The sequence below is a fragment of the Meleagris gallopavo genome, chromosome 2, assembly GCF_905368555.1.
Source record: "Meleagris gallopavo chromosome 2, MGAL_WU_HG_1.1, whole genome shotgun sequence".
NCBI lineage: Eukaryota > Metazoa > Chordata > Aves > Galliformes > Phasianidae > Meleagris > Meleagris gallopavo.
This window is the reverse complement of record NC_139405.1, coordinates 91,647,413-91,663,994: the sequence shown is the minus strand read 5'-3', so window position 1 is coordinate 91,663,994 and position 16,582 is coordinate 91,647,413.

Sequence of the window (16,582 nt, the reverse complement as noted above, 5' to 3'; positions counted from 1 at the left end):
GTCCTTCCTGTACTGGGGACCCCAGGCCTGGACACAATACTCCAGATGGGGCCTCACAAGAGCTGAGTAGAGGGGGACAATCACCTCCCTCTCCCTGCTGGCCACCCCTTTGTTAATGCAGCCCAGAACACAGTTGGCCTTCTGGGCTGCAAGCTCACACTGCTGGCTCGTGTCCAGCTTCTCATCCACCAGGACCCCCAAGTTTTCCTCCACAGGGCTGCTCTCAAGGAGCTATTTCCCCAGTTTGTATAATACCTGGGATTGCCCCAACCCAAGTGTAGCACTCTGCACTTGGCCGTATTGAACCTCATTAGGTTTTCATGGGCCCACTTCTCCAGCCTGTCCAGGTCCCTCTGGATGGCTTCCCTTCCTTCCACTGTATCGACTGCACTGCTCAGCTTGGTGTCATCCGCAAACTTGCTGATGATGCACTCAATGCCATCGTCTATGTCATTGAGGAAGATGTTGAAGAGCACTGGTTTCAAGACCAACCCCTGCGGGATGCTGCTTGTGACTGGCCTCCACCCTGACACAGAACCATTGATCACAACCCTTTAGCTGCATCCAGCCAGCCAATTCCTCATCCATCGAACAGTCCATCCTTCAAATCCACATCTCTCTAATTTAGAGAGAAGGATGTTGTGAGGGACCATGTCGAAGGCCTTGCAGAAGTCCAGGTAGATGACATCCACCGCTCTTCCCCCATCCCCCAAAGCCATCACTCCATCATAGAAGGCTGCCAGATTGGTCATGCATGATCTGCCCTTGGTGAAGCTATGCTGGCTGTCTCGAATCACCTCTTTATCTCGTATGTTCCTTAATGTAGCTTCTAGGAGGATCTGCTCCATAATCTTCCCAAGAACAGAGGAGAGGCTCACTGGCCTGTAGTTCCCCAGATATTCTTTTTCTACTCTTTATTCTACAACAGTGCAAAAATTGGCTATGCACTCTGGCACCGCAAAATATTCTCTCTCTCTCTATTTTTAATCTAATATTTCTCTAGCTTTTCAGCTGTAAATTTTATTGTAGTATGTTTAAGATATTGGGGAAAAGTGCCAAATATTCAAGTGAAATGACTGTTTCCGAAGACATTTAGCTACCTTTACCAAATTCTTTGTAACTTCATTATTATTAGTAGTAGTAGTACATTGTTTAGTTGTACTCCTACACAGCTGTCCAACTACACAGTTGGACAAATAAATTATTTGGTAATTTTTTTTCCTGTGTTCACACGTTAATTAAACACAGAGATCAAAATAAAGGCAACCAGGAATTTTTTATACATTCCTGTACTTCAAGCAGCTAACCAAAAGCTTTCTAGTACACCTAACAACAAACTAGAATTTTTCTGGAACTGCTGTGGCAGGTCATGGGTTTGTTTAACTGTTTAATTGTAACAGTAAAATTGCCAAAGAGTTAGGGAGCTATCACCCAACTTGGTTTTGCTTTAGCTTAACACTGACTCTGCAAATGTATGGTCTGAGTGGTGGTCTGGAAAAACAAACAAACAACGAGTAATCATTGTGCAACTACACTGAGGGACAAAAAGAAGAGGCAGGGTGGTCAAACAGGGTGTTCAGGAACTATCTATGAAAACAACCTGTAGCAGACACAGGAGGAGAGAGAAAAGCAAGATCTAAGTCCTCCCAGCAGAGAACTCAGGCCACTGGTCACTCAGTGCAAACATTTTTTCTTCAAATGAGACTGGCAGGATCAATTTTAGGATCCAGAAGGTCTTGAAAAGTTAAACATAACAGTGAAGTAGGGTTAGATTGCAGAAAGTCACTATGTAACAGCTGGAAGTATAAGATTTATGGGGATTAGCAATAATTGGATAATTTGGAATACATTTGTTAGTAACATTGTAACTGGGTTAATAATATGTCTTTGTTGTACTAGACTGCCAAGACACTAATTAGACTACTAATACATTCATGGCTCTGCATATGACAAGTGTTCTGTAAGCCACAATAAATTGCACGTGGTTTAATGCAGCAAAGTGGAAGACTACATAGCCAACAAAAGCAAATCCTTATGGACTTGCTGAAAATCTGAGACAGAGATTGCAGAACAAGAGCTTCATGAAGTCTCTGTTTCATTGATTAGGAAAAATAAACAGAAGAACCTGTTTTAAGTGTCCTTTGGCCAAGGAGCAGAGTCCTATGCCTCCTCACTGGAGTGAGAAACTTAGAATTTACAGAGGAGCCAATAAAGCTCAAAGAGCTAAACAAAGCCCTATAACTGTAGAAGAGATCAAATGTACAAAAGGAATAATAAAGCTCAAGGGGGTAACCAACCTTACTGCTGTACAGAGAAGGAAGTAAAACCTTGCAAGTTTTTCTTTGGTTTGGTTTTGTTACTTTTTGTTTGTAGGTTTGTTTTGTTTTGTTTTGTTTTGTTTTGTTTTCCAGAGTTTATCATTTATTATAAGAAATCTGAAGAAATTAAGGAGAGACAGTGACTCACTGTCTCTCATGTACATTCAAATGCACACACAGATGACCTGATTCTGTCCTGATGTCAGAAGAACTGTTTTTCCTGAAGTAAAGACTTAAAAGTGTTGCATACTATGACTGGAGTTAAGAGAAAGTAAGCAAACAAATCCCCATTAATACTCTTCTTTACTGAGATTACTCAGAAGTAGAAATAGAAGCTCACCAGCTTTGCTCTCATAGTGGTCACTTGTCTTTCCCAGAGAGACTGTTGAGTTGATTGTACAATGAGGACCAAACCCATTGGACAAGGATTTGTTGTAAAACTTCCTTAGAAGCTGGCAGAGAATTTATGAGGTTGCCTTCTTCTGGGGGGGCAAGGTAATGGCTCTTGTCTGGCCATTTTACTGGGCGCTACCTCTAGCAATAGTATCTTTTGAGGATCCCTATTCTATACCTCTAGTCCATGATCTTCCCCATGTGGCACTTTGCAGTCTGTGAACAGCCTCAACAAAATAAGCTACTGTAAAGGGAACCCATTTCACTTCCCATATAACCAAAGAACTGTGTTAAACCAACTGATGTTAAAGTGTTCGAAGACATTTTATGGAGAAAATCAGAAACTAAGGAGAGTATATACTGTACTACATATAGCATATAGCGTTGTTTCCAAAGCATGCATGTTTTTATGTTTTTTTTTTTTCCCAGTTCCTAGTAACAGAGGCTGTCCTGATGATACAAGAAGTTGAGCACCAGACTAGCATCAAATGTGAGTCTTCTCATAGTTTCACAGATTTCATTCTCATATGGCAACAACCAGAATGGAGTCTTTGAGGTCTATTGAGCTAGGACGATAACTACATTCTTTATTGAGCTGTATCCATACAGATCTCCTCCCAAATGACAGACAGCTGAGAACATTGTGGATTTGCAGTATTGATAGGCAATGAAAGACCCCCAGCGTATGTTTCTCCAACAAGTCAATCCAAACATTACCTGTCACCAAGCCATTCTTGCTCTGTACTCTGGAAATTGCATACTTCAAGCAATGGTAGTCCAAATGTGTTATCTTTGTTTTGTACAAATATATTTTCTATGAGGTTGTCAGTTTTCCTCTCAGTTCTGTCTAATGAAATGCTATCCCACTTGCCTCCAATTGAAGACATTACAATGTCTTGCATTAATATTAATTGGAGAAACCAAAAATAATTACACATGATAATCTTAGTACCCTAGTGAAAGCAGTCACTCAATCAAATATATATAAAGTAGGAATAACTTTTATAAAATATCTGGGGAAGAAAGAGCCCTCTCAAATTCAGTGTTTTGTCTGAGATGTTTTCAGACTTTCACCATTTTAGGTACAAGACCTGTATTCATTATCCTGCAACTACATGGATATACTATACAAGGAATGTAAAACCATGTGGGTTTTCTAGATCTCAGGTGGGATCTGGATGGTAGAGGTAAGGCTTAGATACAATTTTGAGTGCATTTGATATCACAGGAGAGGTTTAAATTCAATCAATATATAAAAGAACGTCTATAATCCTATTACTTGCTTTATTTCTCCCCATCTTTCTATGGTTTCCTTAACAAAATTGGCATGCTCAACAAAAGATTTGTTCCGTTCACTTCCATTGCTTTTCTTAGCAATTTTTTTTAATGTTCTGAAAGACAATGTAAAAGTAGCCACTAGTCAATTGATACTCTTTCTGCCAGAGGTGAACTGTTTACTCTGAATTCCTGCTAACTTTCATGTCCAAGGTAGTTTGCAATGAGCTTCAGTCAGATGAAGATCCAGCTGTAAATGTAATATTTTGTGAAAAAGTTCTGTTATTATTCTGATCAAGTCAGTAGTCTCATTCCCTTAGACTTAATTATTATTAAGCAAAAAGCAAGTATTTGGCTAACATAACTTGCATGTAATTATAATCTTATGTTTTTTATATATATTAATTGATCTCTCAGAATACTGAACTCTTCTAATTTTGTTTACAGCTGTTTGTGATCTCTTACCAATTGTTGGCTGACTTTTATTTTTAACACCAATTGGAATGTATGGATTTAGGCAGATCTGAAATTCAATCCAATATAGCATATACAATAAACTGGAAACCAGAAAAGTGAAGAATTATCCACTCATCAAGGATATAATACAAAAGCCTCTGTGAATGTTTTATGTAAGGGAATCATTTGGGCAAGAGGTAATTAATATGTGAGCTTCTCTTTGACTTAGGATTTATCTACTGAAGAGTGAAAAGGGATCATATGGGCTGCTGTTTGTATTGTAAACCGCAAATACTGCTGCAGAACAGTTGACAGCACTTTTATTTTTCTTTTGTTTCCATGTTCCTATCATTACTCATTCTTTATTTTTTTCCTACATCTCCTTTCAAAGCCAAATATTGTATCTTTGGTGTTGTAAATTAAGGAACTGTTTTAATCTTCTATTGCAAAATTTAAAAATGAATGAATACAGTGATAAGTTTACTTGCATTAACATTGTGGTAGAAATAGAAGGGAAAGTGTTTTTCAAAAGCTTGGCCCCAATTGTATTTATTGTGCCAAGAGTAAAGCAGTGTCATGAAAGAGGAATCTGCACTGAAAATGAAGTGTCATAATAGTGTTTTTAAGGAACTGTAGATCTGTGGAATCATTGTGGGATACTTAATAGTTCAAAATCTACCTGAAGACTCACATTTTATATAGTTAGGACTAACTCAAAATGCCAAAGTGAAGTTTGGGTCTACAAAGAAGAACAACCAAAGAGACTCCAGTTCAGATGGTAAAACACAGTATTAAAATTGAGTAATCAAATTTCATTTGGAACTGAATTTTTCTGTCTGTCAATTGTAAGACTTCAGTGTCTGTCATTTGTGAGGCAGCAGTCATTTGCAGCAGAAATTGTCTGTAGAAAAAAAATAAAACTCAATACATGGCAGAGAAGAGTAAAACCATTATTTTTCTCTTGATGAAATCTGTGATACCATATTTAAATGTAATTCTAAAATTTCAAGGCAGTTTTGAGAAAATAACATTCAATACATGGAGAGCTGAAGAAGAATAATCTTTTCTCTTAGGAAACTGTTACTGACTTCTTGGGTACTGGTAGCCAAACATTTATTTTTCTCTATTTCCCTATTTTCCCTCCATACAATTAAGGTAATTAAATATGTTATTTTTATTTCTTTTTTAATTGGAGGAGTCTTAGTGAGAGAAATAAACTAAGAATTTTGAGGATCAAAACTAACTTCGGGGAATAGTTAACAGAATTAGGTCAAGACTCTTATTCTTTTAACTAGTACAGAAATTAATCAGCTCTGAGGCAGCTAGTACTTACCATTTTACATTTATGGAAGAATATGAAAAAAAAATCAATAATGGATTATGTAAAGAGAGAAGACATTAACTTAGTCTGTATAAAATTGTGGAGAAACAAAACAATGTTAAGTATGATGAATTACTAAGTAAAGTCATATGAATCACCCAGCAACAAAGGATCCATCTATTTACTTTCAGCATATATCATGTATATGTATTTAATCTGGAAAGAAAGGTTTTGCAAGGTGAGAAAGCCTTTTCAGTTTTAATAGTTATATATGGATCTGGAGCTCTACAATGAGAGTAACTTGGTGATAGCATTTGATTAAGAAACTTTTTGCATCTATCTTGTGTGTGCAACTCTTTGGCTTGTGCCAAAGCAATTTTGTTTGTATTGCTGAAGTCTGTGTCTCTGGACAACAAATTACTCGATAAAGGGGAATGAGGTGCTAGAGGGATGGATAGAACGGGGACTCTCCAAAGTCAGGATTGCTAATAAATCCCTCAAAAAATTGTCACTTGAGACAAGCTATTTGAGTATGTCTCAGGAAACGGAAGATTTGAAGGGCTGCAAATAAAACAAGCAAACAAACCAAACCAAACTAAACAATGACAACAACAAACAGCAAATGAATATCCCCTAATATTCCGTCACTCCTTGAATTTTCCTGATATGAATACACAAACAATAATGTATTGAATATGGTATAAAGAGAGAATAGCTATGAGGACCTTATGCCTGCACAATACATGTTTCAAGGAGCCTAATTCTTGTTCCAGCCAAAACATCATCATCTTGAATGAATATCTAATTACAGTTCAAGCACTCCAAAAAGAAGACCCACAGATAGTAATTAAAAAGATTCACTTTAAAAGTGAATACAAATATATATATATATTTATATATATATATATATATTACTCTTCCAACTCTCTCCTGAGAAAGTATCAAAAGATCTCGCACTTTGCTTAGAGCTTTCCTGTAAGGTAGAGGAGTAGTAAAGTAAAAGAGAAGTAAACAGCACACCAGTGGCTACATTTCATGCTCAATATAATCTCAGAGAAAAGTACAGAATATATTATTAAAACTCTCAGCTTGTCTGAAATTGCGTGATGACCTGAAAACCTGGTTTCTGCTTTGTTCTTGACTAGGAAGAGAATTCAAGGGTCAAGGAGGCTGCCTTTTATTCACTCAGCATTATGGTATTTGAGGGGCTCTGACTTTGAACTGCCTAAAAGAAAAATATCTGGAACAATCTTGTTACTCTGTTCTTCAGCCTCTACACACAACCTGTATTTTGTTATATAGAGGCTTAAAAATGTGATACCACCCTGAATGAAACAGACATGATCACTTTGGTAAGTCATCTCAATAAGAACTATGTCTATATAACTACTTCTTCATACATCTCTGCAGGTGGTGTGGGGCAAAGATGAGGCAATGTATCTTTCCAGGTTGATTTAGCAGGAATTTATGTGAACCTCACATTTATTTGTAGTGAGTCAGTCATCTGTACTTTTAAGCATTTATTCATGCAGTACAGTAATTCATCAACACTTTTTCCTGTCACTGGGATTTTCCTAATATATTTGTGTAACTGCCAACATCAAAGATTACTCCTGAAATAAAAGATCATCCCATTTCATAGCAGAAAGAATTAAAACATCAAAGTTTGCTAGTGGTTCAGTATATTCGTATGTTAATTTTTCATGCCTGACAGAAATGCCTTCACAGGTCAGAATTTTGAAGCTTTTCCAGAAGGAACATTTTACCTTACAGAAATGCAGAATAATTAGCGCTTTCATAATTAATCTATTAGGTAAATATTTTATCCCAAAGAGTTGATGACACCTGTGCCAAATAATTTGATGTGATGAAGAAGCATTTGTTTAGTTTTAAGCTAAGGAGAACTACAAAATCTTGAGTACATCTTTGCTCTGGAAAGTTTGTTCTTTATAGCAGATGAAGTTGTTAAAAAAAAAAAAAAAGCTACAAAGCAAGCAAAACAAGCAAAGGGAAAAACAAAAACAAACGTTTTTCTTTACTATAAAGAAAACTAGCATTATTAACTTAAATTCTCCCTTGTATCAAATAATGACAGGTCAGCTCTAGTCCTAACACGTGTAGTATGGTAAACTTCTTAATGTAGTTGTCCCGCTTATGTTTCAGATCTTCAAAATATAATACAACTAAAATTGTTTTGTATTTGTTTGTATTTGAGGCTTTTCAAATGATCCACCTTTTGCCTCATTGAGATCAGTAAAAAGTAAAAATTCAAGGCCAATAATCAGATGCTAATCAATTTACTATAAATATTTCACTGGAATCTGATATTTCCATTGAATATTAGAATTACTACAGTAAATTCATCAACACCATCCTTTACAATGAGGTTTTAAAAAAGGCCAAATTTTCAAAAGTTTTCTCTAATTTGCTGGCTCAGTTTTAGTGTATTGTACACAACTTCTCTGTTTGAATCTACAAATTATGTTTTAAACTTTGACACAAACTTGTGTCTAGTTTGTGCTATTAGTACTTTGAATGAGTACTTGATCATAAAAAAAACATTTTAGAAGATGTGTTTGGAAACCCAGTATAGCTACAATATTACAGACAATACATTGTACATTAACATGTGATTGTTCAACAGTTTATCTTGAATCAGAACTGTCATGATAAAAAAAAGACTGTTCCTCCCTTGAAATTTCAGTGTTATTATTGAAAAATTATTTAATCTCATTTGCTGACATTATTGGAGATCATTATGTTATAGTAGTAATAACTGACATCTAAAATGTAGTGACTGTTTGTTATTCTGTTCTCTACATTCTGGCTCAGGTGAAATAGCATATCAACTTGTATAAACTGAAGAACAAGGAGTGTCATACAGAAGTTTAAAAACTGGCCACTGAATTATCTTGGATTAAATCAATTGGATTAAAAAAAAAAAATAGAAAATGTGACATGATTTATTACTCTACCAGGTAGCATTTCCAAATAATCACCCTAGACACAACTTCTTTTTTTATTTAGTCGGTTACTTTTGCTTAGAGGCACTATTGCAACTAGATCCCATTGCCAGATCAGACTTGTTAACACTCAGAATTGCAATCCATCCAAGAACTTTATCATTTCCAACTTTGGAGCATGCATAGTACCTTGACATAAGCAGGTAGAATTCTAGCTATGAGTTAAACCAGCAGTGAAAAAGAGAGAATGTATGTACAATATCTGAGCCTTGCAATCTTTCATTATGGCAGAATGCCTTTTAAAAAACAGTCATTTTTTTGTAGGAGAGAAAGGAAGTGAAAAGCAGCAAGGATTTTATTTATTTATTTATTTATTTATTACATGCGATGTTGCCTCTTCTTCTGCTGCTGCTCATAGTACTTCATCTTTCTGGCAGCATAATAACATTTTTCTCAGCATTCTAACAAGCAGCAATGCTTAATGATGAACAGAGTATCAAATGATAACAAGAATTTTAGGCCTCTATACCTGCAAGCTTGCAGTCATTTTAAATCTGTATCATTTGATGGATTTAGAATTACTTAAAATCTTGTAAAAGCAGTCACCCAAACTAAAAACCATTTGTTTTTCTCTGCCTTCAACCTACTTTCCAGTGTAGCAAAAAAATATATATTTTTGTGCGAGAGAAGATTTGCAGGGACTTTATTTTTCCCCTTTGGTACACAGAGGCTCAGGTAAACAGCATCTGTAATATCTGACCCGTGCACTGATTCCTCAGTGTGCCCTGAAGAAACTGAAAAATACAACCGTTTTGTATTTAGATCCCTGTATGTACAGGAATATACTGGAAGATAATCGAGATCAAAATATTTAAATCAATTCTGTTGATTTGAAAAGTAAATAAAAGAAGTAAAATCCATGGATTTTCCTTACACTTTCAGAATTTGTCACATATTTCAGAAAAGATCTGCAGAAAATCAATTTTTCATTGCAGATAGCAGTAACTGCAATATAGTCTCAAAGCACATATTTCACTTGCCCATCACTTCCTTTAGCTTCAAACTTTAAGAAACAGGTTTCTAGACATAATCTCTTCCTACAGGTTTGTTCTTTCATTTTAGACATAAATCCACCATATATATTTTTTTCAGAGCACTGTGGAAAAGAAGAGTGAAATATGCTTCTCTTATAGTTAAAAAAAGTTTTGTTTCTTTTTCTGAACATCGGCACTCTCATGGCTGCTGTTATCAAATGCTGAAACTTGTCATGGGAAGACCTCTTCTTCTTGAGAAGGGACTCTGAATATTCTAGGAATCAGTGGTTCAAAGTCAACCAAATTGTGAGAATTCACATATTACACACTGGGTATGTACAAAGGGTATGTAAGATTGTCATACATGAAGGTAACCTGTAGTGTAGAACAAAGTGTATTCTGCAGGTGCACAGATCTGGAAAAAGCTTCAACAGAAAGCTTCTGCCAGAGAAAATCCAGCTTCAGAAATGCAGACTGTCTGCAGCAACTGGATCGAAAACTCTTTCTTATATTCTTTCTGTAAAACATCACAACTTGCAGAGCTCTCGCTGTGTTCCCTTCTCTCTTGTGCAGTTTGGGGGTTCTGTGGAAGAGAACTGTTCTTGTGGTCCTTTGCTCAGTGGAAGTGGTTTCTGTTTTATGGCAAGAGAGCTTGGACCCTTTCAGAAGATGCTTCCCAGCTTGACACCTGACTTCCAAGAGGGAAACAAAGTGTTCTTCCTCTGCAGTATTGAGAAGTTCACTTGAAGTATCTGCCTAAACAAAGGCTTTCTTAAAAACTACGTGTATTTTGTGATGGTAAGTGTGAAGCTAAGACAATATTCAAAATATATTTTAGTGATATCTGATGCAAAGGTGCCAGATAAACTAATTCAGAAACCACAGCAATAATGAGAGTTTTTCAGTAATAAGGGTTTCATCTCAATAGTTTATTCGGCAAAATTTCTATTTCAAAACTTATCATACTTTGACACATCCTGACTGGAATTAATTTTCATGTTTTACCAGTGCTGTAAGACAGCTGAAATTTTTCAGCAAAACCACATACAAAAATTTAAAGCTGAGCTTTGAATTGTGTGCCTTGCTAATATAGTTGAGGATGTGGTCTTACTATTCTTTCAAGTGCTTAATGAATGAGGTTTAGAAAGAATGAGAACGTACATGAATATTAAACATAATGCAAGATTTTAAAAGTGGAATCCATTGACAACTTCTCAGTGTCAATGATAAACAGTGTGTCGATATTTAATAGATTATAAAATGGTGCTTGATCATTTTAATTTTGAATGTTGCATTAAGTGCAATATATTTGCAGTAAAGGAATGAATAACTTTGTCATTAAAAATGTAGGATATGAATTTTATCTTTTGTAATTGGAGTTCTAAGCTTTTGTTCAGCTCTAAGAACAGAGTTTTTCCTCAGTATAGCTTAGACCATCTGGAAATTTTGATGTTGCTTTTTGTTATTTGCTGTACAGTAGTATTTTGAAGATCCTGACTCTCTACACGAATAGGTTTTAGTACACATGATATAAAAAAAAATGCTGCTCTAAAAAAGGGCAGACAGACTTGGGAGGAAAAGTCTTGGCAGACAGAAATCTCAATAAGCTCTTAATTGACTTAGGATAAGAAGCCCATTAATACTGAAAGGCTTTTGCATTTCTGGAAATTACACGTAGCAATTTCCCTATGGTTATACATAGCAATAAAAGAGATGTGAAGACTGTCCCGTCCTTCTAGCTGACATTACAACGATGATTTGATGAGGAAACTATTTAAATAGTTCATGTAATGCAGTACAGATATGACATTATCTAAAGTTAAAGAGTTGCTATCTTTATCTCCTTTTTTCTTGTACACATGACCTATAAAAGTCAAAAAGGTCTTCTATAGAAGTTCCTACATGACTGTATTTCCGGATAATCCTTCAACAAAATCTCAGCTGGCTTTATGGCAACTTTGTACACCTGGAGTGGGAAAGGATAAAGTAGCCTTCATATATCTGACCCATGATCTGACTGTAGCAATGAGGCCTGCCTGGCTTTTAGTGAAGTGCTTGGAGCTCTCTGCAGTACTTTTTGCCTGCTGGAGAATAATAGTCCATAGTTTTTGCACTTTCTCAGTATTGCTTCTTTTATCTTTAAACACACAAAATATACATTTATACAGATCAGCTAGCTATTAAATTGAGGTGATTGCAAGCACCAGTCTTTTTCTGTCATCTGCGCTGATATACCAAGGGCTGGTTCTTAGAGGGAACCATCTAACAAATAAGCTGTAGGGAGATTAAGGCAAAAACAAAGCTGTCTTAATCTTGGAGGCTTCAACTCGTTTCTATGTAAAACACATCAGAAAGCTAAAAAAGTCATTCTGGAATTACCAAGTAGTACCTGCAAATTGTAAAACAATTGTTTAGAAGCACCTGGTAAAGCCTACTGTAACAGAATATTTCTATAGATAAGGAGAATACTGTGATCTGAAACTAATAGAAAATTTTATGTAAAGAAATGATTTAAATACAGCATCAGTTTTATTACAAGATAACAAGGTCAAACATTTCAAAGAATTTCATGAAAAGAAAATGTTTGTATTTAGAGATAATACTCATAAATAGAAGAAACAGAGAAGCCAAAACAATAACCAAAGGTCAAAATAATCTATAAGAGTTCATAAAGAACTATAAATGTGAAGTTGTTTTAATTTCAACATCTCAGCAAAGGGATGCCTTTACTCACACTGGGATAGGTGCCATGCAAGAGATTGCTGCTCTTTGTCACACCAACTCTCAGTCATAATGTTCAGAATACTACAAAGTTTGAGATAAGAAAAGGAAAATGAGGAAAGTGAGATTAGTACTGTAAAAAAAAAAAAAAACACACAAAACAAACAAAAAAAATCTTGCATATTTTAGTTTTATAATGGTGTTGCAGCAAGAGCAAGCATGAAATCCCCAGAGAATATGCCAAGAAGAAAACAGAATGAATTCAGAAACATGAGATGTAGTTATTGCTGCTCTGTGACCAGACTATATTTGTAATCCTGTGAAAGTAAACAGGCTCGTAGGTGACCTTTTGGGAAAACAGGTAATAGTACACAAACAGCAGACAGAAAAGTTCAAGAACATTGAGATTCTAAATTAAATCCTTTGCTATTACTTTGTACTTGACCAAGAAATGAAAAATATATTTGCAATAATCTGTTTAAACGTTTGGAATTGAAGGACTCTTAAACACACCAACAAAGAGTAAATGCACCCATCAGAGGCTATAAGAACATTTTTGGCTGTTTATTTTTAAGTATGGCTGCTGTTCATGAGTGTTCCTAAGACTGCAACAGACCCATCAGTCACCGAGTTTAGTTCCCTTCTGCCATGGTTGACATAGTAAATAAAACCACATAGACATCTTTATTTAAAAAAAAAAAAAAAAAAAAAAAAAACTGTAATTCTGAAGATGACAGCAAGCTTGATAGGCTTGAAAGAAATACACAGGCACTGTCTCTCAGGTCATTCCAAACTGTTTGACTGTTCTTTGCCTTCTCTGTTCCTCAAATTGCTCTAATCTCTTCTTGGTCCTTATGCTGAAAAAAATCACAAAGTCAGTGCAAAGTATCTGATTGGAACCACTGGGTAATAAAATAAAAATGCTCCTTAGTTAAAATATGCACATCTAGACCTTAAACAGAAGAAACAGAGGGAAGATTTATAGTCCATGATAGGACTGCCAAACCCATCAATTTCATGGCACCTTTTAATTTTATGTTTCACTAAAACTACTAAGAGATGCAGATTTCAGCATCAGCGTAGAATATTTGAAGGTTCAAAACATATCCAGTTTTCAAAGCTGAGTATAAACTTATGTAATTCACTCACTATTTTTGATTGTGCTCATGGTAGTTTTGTATCTTTTACTAGTCAAAATAATTTTAACACCCAGCAACACAATCATTTTTAAAAATATAACTGAAGTGTTATTCTCTAAATTGCCAGTTCATTGGGGGTTAGGTACAACTAAGCAGTCTGGAGTGCTCAGGATTTCTAATTTTAGAGCATTAGCTGATGACAAGAGAACTAGCCTTTAACAAAGCTTTTCCTTTATTCATGATCAGCATGCACCTTTCAGTCATTAAGCTGTTGTTATATAAAAAAGCTGTTCTTATTAGTAGGAGGCAGCCCCTCAGCCAACATGTGTGCTTCTCCTGTGGGCAGGCCAGTGGCACGGCCAGGATGCAGCCCCAGCTGTCTGCTCTGAGGTGCAGAATTAAGTTATGCTGCAGCAGGCACTGGAAAATAGCCTCAGTGATGCAAAATCACCTCTCCATCATAAAGTTATCTCTTGTGAAAGAAAGATGGAAGCGTATGCTTTCCTATTCATATATGCAGTGTATATGTGTACTACTCACTATTTATTATCAAGACAAATGTCTGATCACAGCTAGATGTATGAAGGTATCTTTCACAGTCAATATTATGTAATGCAAGATTAGTGATCCAGCAACCATACTCTATCTCAGCTGGCCCAAACTCATTTTTCCTCCAAAATCTATGGAGCTGTTGTGTTTCTAGCCTTGGAAGGGTTATAGCACGACTGTGGGATCCTGAGCACCAAGTTTTCCCTATGGATCTGATTCCTTCTTTTTATCTGCACACAATAATTGCACTGTATTAAAAATATGCAAAATATCTAAATTTCTTAACAAGCTGTTTCATTTTCTGGTTTTGTCAAAGTTGGAATGTCTGGAAGACATGAACGTTATATGGTGTATTTGTTGAACAGCTGCTTTTTCAGGTTCCCTAAAACAAACTAATGTGAGATTACATGAATAACAAGCAAGAAATAAGGATGTAATTATTTCTTCATCATAAACAAACTTGTGCAAATCCCGCAACATAGATTTGATGTTTCCTGAATACGTTTTCACAAAAATTTTAAAATTTCTTCTGTTGTGTGCTTTAGTGTGTCTTTGGTTCATAAACTTTTTGACAGTATCACAGTTTGCAAGTCTATTTTCTTGATCTCACTTATTTGATTGTCTTCCCTCCTACTAATTTGAAGCTTTAAATTCTTTAGATTTAATTTACTTTCATTTGATTTGTTCTCTTTAACTGCATTTTTTCTAACCTTACACTTTCTCAGAAGATGCCCTTCACTTTCTGCTTCCATGAGCTTTCGTGACACATGTTAAAATTCATCAGATTAGTGTTATACAACACATTTAACTACATCAGAGGGATTTATAAGGACTTCTTTTGCAGTTGGAGGAAGAAAATAGTCTTTTCTAATATAAAGTTCATCTCTCCTTAGAACAGGTATATAAGAGGAGTCAAATAAACTCTAAGATTAGCTATTTCTCCAACACTGCCTGCATGAGTAATCTGGGGGATATGAGGGGGGGCTTTCAGATGTCTAGCAAGTATACACCTAAAATTAAACTAGATGTATTCAACATTGAGAGTTTCTTCAACAAATTCTGTGAAGATGTGCTACTGATGTTGATGCATCTGAAATTGTTCCCAGCAATCAGAAATTCCCATGCTTGCAGCTGCTGCCATCTTTGCACAGCTTGCTGTTGTTCTGGGCAGTGTTACTTCCTCTGTGCAGAAAACTTTTGCTTCTTTGTATGCTGTTTCGATCTGAACAGACATAGTTGCAGCAGTTCTATTTAAAAGCAGGATGCTGAAGCAGTGTTTTATTCCACATGGTGTGTGGAATTAATTGTCTCTTGTTGAAGAGGCTAAGCTAGTATTTTGCATTTACTGGAATAAATGTCTGTGTGGGCGCCTGATTTTCAGTTCTGCAGAATGCTCCTTCCTTTTGCCTTTCAGAATGTGCAAGCTGATACAAGTGGCTGCTCTGGCTTTTAATTCACTATGCTATAGTGAACCTCTCCTAATGTCACTCCCTTAGTCTTAGGCTACTGAAGCCCATTAATGCCGGATCCCAACTGTAAATTCAAAAAAATAAAATGTTAAGCCTAAAGACAAGAAAGTCTTCATTAAATATTTCAAATGCTTCTTACCTTTTCCAGCTTTATGAAATGAAAGTAAGATCTTTCAAAAGTTTTATTCTTGTTGAGAACGCAATGATTGTAAGTTTCTGAGGCACAGTCTGATAACTTCCTTTAACTGAAGGTAGTTAAATAACACAGAGCCAGCAATTTATTTTTAATAAATATATTTGTTTTTATTTGTGATTTTTGTGATCTTCACTTTCACAAAGAGATCAACATTTATTTTATACCTTTATTTCAGCTGCATTCCCAGTAATGTATTTGAATTCTATGTTGCTTCCACATGGTAGTTGCTTATCCCTCTGTGCCAGCATTTCAAGGTACTTTATCCTGTTTCTGACCTCATTTCAAGATGCTTCATTCTGTCCTTTCTGTTTTTACTCTAACATCAGAATTACTGAGTTTTTTGTAGAATTTGAGAGGACTGTAATGTACAAACAGTTAAGCTATCAACATGGATAGAACCATTTTAAAATAGAGGGGAAACCTATAGACCCTATCTTCACATATTACATACTGTGTAAGCTGGGAAACTCATCTTACCAGGACCTCCCAATGCCTTGTCTTTAGGTTGCCCCTGCAGATCCCTGAGGCTGTTGAAGCTTACTTTTCTAAGATCCATTATCCTTATTTTCTATGCACCATTAAACAAAAATACCAATTGTTATGTTTCTATACATTATAAAGACTTGAAGGATTATTTCTTCACCACAATGAAATGAAAATACTGTAATTTGGGAAAATACAGTAGTTCTATGCTTTAAGTAGCTTGAAAAATATTAAGCCATTTTATTTTACCCCAGAGGGACAATGT